This window comes from Scatophagus argus, chromosome 7, assembly GCF_020382885.2.
Source record: "Scatophagus argus isolate fScaArg1 chromosome 7, fScaArg1.pri, whole genome shotgun sequence".
NCBI classification, from domain to species: domain Eukaryota; kingdom Metazoa; phylum Chordata; class Actinopteri; family Scatophagidae; genus Scatophagus; species Scatophagus argus.
In genome coordinates, this window is record NC_058499.1 from 20,018,293 (window position 1) to 20,028,256 (window position 9,964).

Consider the following 9,964-nt stretch of genomic DNA (forward strand, 5'->3'; position numbering starts at 1 on the left):
ACTTGTCTGAATATTGAGGAATGAGAATGACACATTGAGATTTCATTTACTACATAGAACAATCAGTTCTAAGCATTGTCATCTGATTCTCTTCTATACCTCGTCAGCATCATGCAGCCCTACAGTCCCTCCCCAAAACGGTTTCTGGGTGCAAAATGTGACTTAACCAAGTGGTACAGCACCTAGCAGTTGTCCAGTCATCGTAGGATGTGCATTAGATATAGATACTCTGACCCCCTACCACTGACTGTAGACTGGAGATTACCAGAGGTGGGCCTCTTTCCTGCTCCCATTTATCTTTCTTTCTTTCACCTCCCCCCTCCCTCTCTCTCCCTCTGTAATGTCTCAGCTGTTCCCTGCAGGCAGGGCTCTGACTGAGTGCCTGCTCTGTTATGGGTTCATTGGGCTGGTATGTGGCAGGAATCTTTGGATCAAGGTAATTTCACACTGTTCAACTTTTTCCCAGGCTGTTAAGCTTCCTTTTACCTTTGTGCCACTCAGAGAGCGAGATAGGGAGCGACACATGTAGCCGTTAAACACACACAGTGGCTCAGGGCCTGACGCCACCAGCAGAGCCCAGGCAAAGACTTGAAAGATATGGCCTATAAATTACAGTCCAACACCTCAGTTTCCCAAAAGGATCAGATTATTGCAGCATGATCCAGAGTGGTGGGGAGGATGGTGCACATTCATGTGTGGTGCTGTAATGAAGCTACATGTCTGCCAGGGGAGCCACTGTGATGGGCCCCCCTCATTTGTCTCTATCACTGATCACTAAGAGGATCAGATTGTGGGTGGGTGGTTGCGTTTTCTTTGCTTGTCTATTTTAATATGTGTCATTTTTCGGGCTTTTCTAAACAGGTGTTTTCTGCTTTCCGCCGCCACACCTGCATCTTTGCCTCCCTCTGACGTGTGTGTGATTTCTTTATTTTCGGCTTTTCATCCCCAAGCAGAGCACATGGTGTTTATTATTAGCAGCAGCAGATAGGTGAGCACCTGATGCAGTTGCGACAGGAGGGAAATCCTCTACAATTGTTGAAGTAATCTTGTTCTCATCTCTTCTCCGTATGCTTGAGCATCCTATGTACTATCTGTTACCATCTGCAGGAGAGATAGGGAAACAAGGGCAACAGTAGCTCCACTTAGTGCATGCATGTGGGAGCTGGTATATGCTCAGGTGTGCACTATGTTAGCTTGTGTTATTTTTAAAGACTTGGGTTATTTTGGGACCTACATGATGAACTTCATGTTTGCATGCCTCTCTGTTTCACAGACTCTATGTAAATAGACAGCATTTCTTTTGTTCATTATTGGGAGCAGTAAGTGAATCACAGATTAAACAAGATTGGGATGAATGGCTCGGCTTATTGGGTCGTTGCAGTGCAGGGCAGTGTTAGTCATATCATCCTGTATCCCTTTGTGTAGCTATAATAGCAGGTTTTAATGAGTTATATGTGATGAGATTAGTTGATTTTCTGATGGCTTCCACTGTTTGAGTGCCAGTAAACGTTTTTGCTCAACCGTGAGATCTCTCTGACCTCAAGTTCAGTGTGTTTTAGTCTGAGCTTGTTGCAATTCCAGGTGGAAGTCCTTAGGATGTTGATCCTCCCAAAGCACAAAGAGACCCAATTTTCAAACAATCTGGAGAGTTTTTTGTGCAAAAATGTAGTTGTTGTCTTGACGTACACAACCTCTCCTGAGAAGTCCTTGCATTCTGCACCAAGGACTCCGCTGGATTAACAATGCCTTTGTTCTTGGTGTGCGTAGTGAAAGAGGGGAGAGCAATAGGCTGGAACTGTGGTGTGGTATCAGCAAGCAGCTGTTGCATGAGTGACAAAGTCAAGGGCTAGTGATATGAACATGGGAAAATCCTGGAGGAGCTGGAGGGGAAGAGACAGCAGCAGCAGCTGAGCCCCTCCGCACTTCTCTGTGTGGAGAGAGACAACCCTCACTGTTGCTCTTATGTGGAGAAAAAAGTGTGTGAAACAGCAAAGAAAGCAGTTTATCCACTGTTAGGGCAGGGAAATATTGACATTATTTAGAAGTCGGTGCTCCAAACCCACCTTTCTGTCTCGCTCATTTGGCCCCAGATTTGATGAGCGCATGAAAAGTTGTTGGTTCAGTTCAAAAGACAGGGTCAAGCATGTGAAAGAGGGGAGGGATGGAAGCAGGGAAGGCAGGGATGAAGGAATAGGGTGGAGGGGTAGAGGAAAGGTAAATGAATACCAGACAGCTTGTTTCTTGTGTTAACTGAAGGTTTGGCCAGAGCTACTATACCTTATTGTTCCAGTGACTCACCTTCAACACGCAGTCTGTGAAGAGGCTCATCTGTCTCTCAACAAGCTGTCGCTAACTTGTGTGATGGATTGAGACGTGGCACAAGGCTGCTTTTAGTTATTAATGCTGCTCTCACTTTGCATGTGGCTTATTGTGTGTGAAAAGATGGGCATCGTCTTTTGTGAAAGGCATAAGTAAAGACGTTTGACCATAGTTAAAGGTTTGGACCTTTTGTTGTGACAACCAAGAGCAAAGAGCAACAAATGATTCAAGTGTGTGTTCCCACAGACAGTCGCACCTACAGAGTGTGTGTGTGTGTGTGTGTGTGTGTGTGTGTGTCTATCCACACATAATGTCACATGCTATTGGACGAATCAACCTGTTATTTTTGGTTCACATTTATGACTATGCAGACATCACCTGGACAGTGTCTGCATCAGTTGGTCTGGACTTTACCCTGCTTCCTTCCTGTGTGAGTTAAAGCAGAGTGTACTGAGAATTCGCAGCAAGTGATGAAGATGCACTCAGTGTAGCTGCTTCATACTATTTTCCGCTTGACTGTATATTGATTTATACATTTATTTCATCGCCATGCAAATATGTCCAAATACACGTAATTCTGATATCAGTGTAACAGTCATCGTTGTGGATGAGTCCTCTTCATCTTCCTGCACACATAAACATAGTAGGGTTTTTACGGTAGGTGAGAAACCTGTCTGACACAGATACCCTGTTGTGTGCAACATGTGTTAAAGGGCAACACCAGATGTCCAGACCGGATTCTCCGGATGCTGTCAGGAGGTGAAAACGGCTTACATCTCAGTGCAGGAGGCAAAGTTTAAAGCAGCCACATGAGATGAAAGTATTACTTAATATTCAGATTCTCAGATGCAGGATATTTGAGCCGGAGGAGGGAACAAAGGATGTTCTCACCAACAACTGTTGTCAGAGAACTTTCCAGTAAGCTGCCACTGCTGCGCTCACTCACTGGTCATAGATGCTTTTATGGCTGATGCATTGTCTTTTCTATAGCGCCAGGAGGCAGAACAGGCAAATTATAATGTGAAGCAGCAAGAAGAAGAGTGTTTACCGAAAGAATGCACCAAACATGGCAGCTCTATGGTGCTCTGTCACTTACGCTAACTGCATTGTTAAGTTTTTGGTTGATATGTAGACAAGACAGGATCTGTCTGACCAACACATTCATGCAAAGTACCAACTGATGGCAGGATATGTTTTCATATGGGAACACAATGTCAACATGCTATGAGTGACAGTGACAGTCTCCATTTAAAATCTGGTGGAAAACAAACTGCACAGTCACTCGGAAAAAACACACCTTTCATTACTACCCTGATCAATCCAAGAACACTGCGTCTCCAGACATTGTCAATAATAGATCGGTATTGGGGTTTCTTTTCAAAGGTTATCGCACAAATTTCACCAAACTACATTTTGTTACAACATTTGCACAAAGCATTATATGACCAACAACTGTTTCAGACTGGTGTTCTCTGCCTCCAAAAGGGAAGAATATTCCTTTCCGATGAATTCTTTTTTTGTCCTGTGGCATTGACTTTTCTTTCATGGATCTTTGAAGAAGGTGTTGCTGCTATTGAAAGCAGTTTACTACCTGTTAACACCATTGTGCCACTATGCAGCAATGACCAGAGGCACTGAAAAGTATCCCCCCTGAGTTAGGTATCACCCACCTCTCACCCAGCATCATGCAGTCAACATCTCGTCCTGAAGACTTCAGTGAACAATTAAGATTCTGTTCTTCATGTTTTTTGCTCCTTGATTCTTTTCCAGTTAATGAGATAAGGGCATGTCTCAAAGAATTCGGGAGGACGTGTTTGTGTAAAGAATTTCTGAGGGAGTCTGAGGGAATTCTGCAGGGCGAGCGATCAATGCCAAAGCTGAATTGTTGTAACATCAGTCATGGAGGGGAATCAGAGAAATCCCACAGGTGCTTAGTGGAGATGTCAGGGACAAGCTGCTGGAAACACTCACATTGTACACAATCAAAACAGGGAGGGATGCTCCCAACAGCGCACAAGGTAAAAACGAAAGATTCTTTTATGTGCCATGTGTTGTATCAGTTGATTGCTGCTGGGCAGATATTTGTCTGCAATTTCTAGAATGAGCTGGAAATTCTCATAATTAACATACTTAAGTTCACCACTTAATCGTGATCGAATTATTTTTGAAGGAGTCTTTGTGTGTGACTTCCTCATCTGCCACAGTGCACGTCTGTTAATTTGGGACAAATGGATTTGTTTCCATCCTGGATATGATGACGAAATATCTGTGCTTGACTGATCCTCTTTGTGCTACATTTAAACAGCATTTCATGCCGAATTCCTGCGTTAAAACTGAATTCAGAGTGTTTTCTGTTTGTTCTTGTAGATGGGTTTAGATTCATCCAGGATGCGTGGTCATTTAGGTTTTGACTCCTGCACAATTTGTAATCATTAAAAATATAGGCAAGAAAAAAGGTGAACACTCGCTGATTTGGCGTTTTAACCACTCAAACACTTTGTGTTTTATAGATGAGTGAGAGGCAGCAAAAGGCGATGAAGCGTTCACAAAATGTTTCTAAATTTTACTGTTTGTGATGTTTCACACCTTTCAGTTGGACAAAGGTTTTTCCTTTGAATTTTTGCATGAAGTCTGGTGTTATTTTTATCATGGATGAGTACATTTTCTCTGCATTGTTGTTTGGCTCACACATCTGCAGTTACTCAACCGCAGAAAAATACTGCAAAAATGGGGAAACGTGGGCCCGATAAACAAATGATCTGTATGTTGAAGTGATGTTTTCATATGAATTTAATGGTGATTCATCAGTAGCCTTCACACAGATCAACTGAAGCATGTGAGCTTCTGAAAGTTATTTTACCATTTTAGGTTTTTATTAGGCGTCAGAGCGCTCGTTATAAAACTGCTCAGACAGACTGAGGGCTTGTGGATGCGTTTCTTGCTGCTGTTGCTCTCTGAGTTGTCTCCATGTTCCTTTGCGTCCTGCTCTTTGTTCACCTGGCAGGAAGTGACCTGAGTGGTTTAGTTAGCAGATGAATCCCAAAAACTCTTAGTTGAAGCAGATGTAGGAAGCTGCCGGGTGTTCATGTCAGGACGTCTCACCTGCTGTTTGATTCTTTGAATTAACTGATTTCTGGTTAAACTGCTTCCTTTTGTTACAGCATGAACACCTCTGTTAGAATTATAGATTTAAACATGTCTTTTTGAAGTAAATATTCCAGCGGGTAATTCACTGAATTTGTTTTTCTTTCTCTGATTTCCACCTTCACAAACATTATTTTCCATGTCTTCTATTTTTTTTACATTAATACATTTTACATGTTCATAGAATCTAAACAAAATAGAAATCAAGCAGATTTGTTGACCAGAAAATTAAGAAATGAGCTCATTTGAATTTTAAGTGTGAAATGTTTCATTTTATTTGTGTTGCTTTCTCACAAATAATTAAATCTCTGAATTAATTTAAGTTAATAAGTTAGTTCTTCAGCCTCTCAACAGAAATCTCTGACAATTGGAGTGTTAATACCTTTAGAAGAAATTTTACAAAAATTATTCCTAGGTTCAAATATGATAAAAATGAGGATAATATATATGAACTATGAACTATTGGATGTATTAGCAATTAATACAGAATTCAAAGTGAATAGACACAGGTGGAAATTCACATAAATCCACCAAATTTCTTTGTGACATCAAATTTATTTAATATTTCTCTCTCTTTGGTTGCTTAAAAGAAACTTGATGAAAGTCAGGCCATGTGAGATTATAATAACATCCTAGTAATATTTTATATTTTATTTTATGAAGAGGTGTATTTCCTGTACGACAGTTGCTGACCTGCTGATGCAGGTGTCCTGTTTTTAGATTGTTTGAGGTATTTTCTTTTCACATACCTGAAGAGATCTTATCCATTTAAACTAGTTTAGCCACCATGTGGAAAATCTTTGTTAATCTTCACAGTACTTTCTTGTTCATTTTAGTTTCACTTTTAGGTAGGTGGGCATGTAGCCTAATTGGAAAACCTGAAAACCAGCCTCATATGATGATTATTCTTTTAATATATGGATTTTAACGTTCTCTGTGTGTAAAATAATTCCTTAAAAATCCACCATTTTTGCATTATTTTGGAGAATAAAAATGTGAGAAAATGAGTGTTCCCTCTTTTTCACATAGCTAAGAAATGACACCCTGTGAGGTGCCTGACAGATTCATAGAGAACAGATCTTATGCACTAAAGGCCGTTTAATGTGTCGCCTTGAGAGCTTTGGCAGCAAACAAACACACTCAGACCTGAGCTGCTGTCATTTCACAACTGTCTGTGCTCTGATAGGAGCCAGCACAAATTCCCCTCCGACACTTTTCTTGCTTCGTGTGGGATATTTTTCTCAGCGTCATGATTCCCGAGTTGATGTCGGTAAAAGAAGAAGAAAAAGCGCAGATCCGCTGTCGCCCTCGGCAGACGCCCCGGGGTGTTGGCTGGCTCTCACCGGTCGTCCTAACGGTGATTTAACTGTCAGAGGTGTGGTGATGATGGGTCACTGTTTGATCCTCGCTGCAAAAAGTAACCACCCTCACTCTTTTACTCACACCTTGGACAACTTTTTTTTTTTTGAAAGAAAAGAAAGGAAAAAACAAAGCGGATAAAAACCACAGTATGGGGTTAATGTTTTTGCTTGTTTTTAATGTGTTCATTTCGGGTGTTTCCTACAACAATCTTTCATTAGAACAAAGCGCGAGGAGGACAGATCCCTCCACTCGTCTCCAGAAAACGGCACCGTTTGTCAGGTGGATTTGCTCCATGCGCTCTGACTGATTTTTCAAAAAACTTTTATTACAGAAAATGAGGTTACAAAACCAGACACTGTCTAAAATATTTTGACCCGACAGATATTTCTTGCAGCGTGCAGCGCAGGAATTTCACCAAACTTTTCAAACTTCAGTAGCCTGTTTCTTGACTGCTCCTCGCCCAGTATACGTTTGAATATAAGGTGTCACGGCTTGTCACGACGTTTCAAACCGATAGGGTGTGTTTCTGTTTTATTCTGATATGGTAATTGAATGCTTCCGGGGATGAACTGCGCCGCCGCCGCCGATGCTGCCTCTGATGTGTGTCAACGGAGCTGCTGACGTCACTGGAGCCGCAGGGGGGGGAAAAAAAACTTCTTGACAAGCGCGTTAAAACAGTCCTATGGCTTGACCGTCTTTGCAAGATATTTTATTAAAGTGTTTGATAAAGATGAATGAACCGTGTTTGATATTTTCAAAAAGGTTTCTCGCATGTTATCAGTCTAATTTAAATATTACACTTGGTGGGTGGAAAAAAACACTTTCAAACTGAATTTACTCTTTCAACAAACTGCCATTTAACTCACCTCCACTCAGTTTTTTCACTTTCAAAGGAAACAGGATGTTAAGATTGACTATGTCCACGCTGAGGGTGGTGGACCTGCTGCATGTGGCTTTGTTTTTTAGATTACTTTAAATAACATAGTTGCCTGCAGCAGAGAAAGAGGGCGGCATCAGCCTGTGGTGAAATGCTGGAAATGTTGGCTCTGGGATGCGTAATTGCGCATCGTGGTGAGCTGGAGGAAGCTGATGGAGCTGGATGAGGAGGAAGATTTGGAGCACCTGCCTCTCCACCTCAGCACGCCGTTTAGCCACATCTGATCCGGTTTGACTTCTTTAAAATTCTTATGAAGAAGTTAATTTGATCAGATATAGCACATCTCTTACTTTCGATTTATTCTGAATATTCTGAATGTAAATATTATTTCTTTTTTTTCAAAGCCTACTTGGCCTCTTCTTCATCATTTTCTTGTCAATAGAGGATTTCACGTGATGCCCCGGTGAACTCAAAAACTTCCAGTTTTAATAATTTACTCAAATCCTTATAGAGTGTACATTTTTTCAACAGAAACCAGTTGTCAAATAAGAATACAGAATTTCGATTTATTTATTTATTCATTGCTCTTATATCGAAGTTAACTTCATTTTCTTGGTTTGGGAGTTATTTTCCTCTCAGAAGGGTGATCTCATTCTGCCTTGTTTCAAGATAAATGCCATGAGCTCTTTAGTATGCACTTGTGTGGGACTCCAGTCGCGAAGTTTCCCTCCTCCTCTATTTTTTGACACTGCATCAGACTGCATTAATGTAAGGACAGAGAGAGCCTCGGCCACTTCTCTGACCCAACATGAATTCGCTCAAACCAACGTGATGCTGCTCGTCCTGTGCGTGTCAGATAGGCTGCTCAAGCAGCAGCGACATCCTTTAAGGGGCGAGACTGATAAATGACCACAGCAGTGGAAGGAGGGGGAGAGAGAGAGAGAGAGAGAGAGAGAGAGAGAGAAGGTATAGAAAAAGTCTGCCCAGTAACAATCGCACAGCCTCAGTCGAATGCTGAGGCTCTATTGGCTATGCAAATAGACACACAGGGAGGAGGAAACAACTTAGACTGGAAAAAAAAAACTTTAAAGAGACATTTCCCCCACTTTTCTCACAGCCAGCGCTATATAGCCAGCAAGCTTCGGATGGAAATTAACAGCTCTTAAGCTCTGAGGACTTTACAGTCCCCAGTCTTCCCCTGTCGCACTGAAGTCTCGTTTCATTCAAAGCTCCGTCTTTGAAGTTGACTAAGAATAGGAGAGGGATTAACATATTTACCCATGCAGATTCTCTTTGTGACTGTATGTGAGGCTAAATCATTTGGCAGTCATTTTTTAATTATCTGCTCAATGACTTACACTCCCAGCTTCGTTTCCACCTGCTTGGTTTTCCATGTAAATTATTACAGAAGCCTGATCAAAAAATAAATAAATTAAAAAGTTGTGATGGCGGGAATTGTTAAGTTGATTGATATTTTTGGGGGGGGTTGAGCAAAGCCAGTGATTCTCATCTTGTTATCTTTAACAGAAGATTAGGCTTTGCAAAAAGAGGGGGAAAAGAAGAAAAAAAAACTCAATGCTGCTTCAAATTTCCTAGAAAGCTATCTCACAAGCCACAAGCTGTTTGTGGCTGCAATAAAAAAAAATACTTCGTAAGACCACGTGTGTCCTTGCGTGTGTGTGTGTGTGTGTGTCGGAGTGGGTGGGTGGATCTGTCCTGTGCGCGCGTCCATGTGCGCGTACAGGGTAATTTGGCACGCAGCGTGTATGGCCGCATGCATACAGTGTCTACATGCGTCATGTTCTGTGCTGAGTTCAGAGTCCTTCTAACAAAGGTGCCACACAACTTGTTTTAAGAAGAAACAAATACCAATTAGTCTCTTATTGGAGTTTTTTCTCTCTAATTCAAACTAATATTCAAATTACTTTCACAAGGGGGCACTTGTTGCACTTTAGCAAGTAAAGTTGGCTTCTTAAATGCTTTTGAAAGCTGAAAATGTGTGTAATAACACTAGAAGAATGAATAAGACATTCATTCATTTATTTTTGTGAAGTGGAGCGACTGTATCATTATGTCTCCCACTCTGTTATTATCACCATAAGCACATCAAGCATCAAAATGATGATAAACATCTGTTAAAACACAGAAAAGCAGTTCTTTTGTTTGATAGCACCATGTTCTAATTAAACATTAATCAGTCACATACTTGAATGCACCCAAACAATTTATAGAGTCGGGTTTTTTTCAGCCTGAAACATCCGG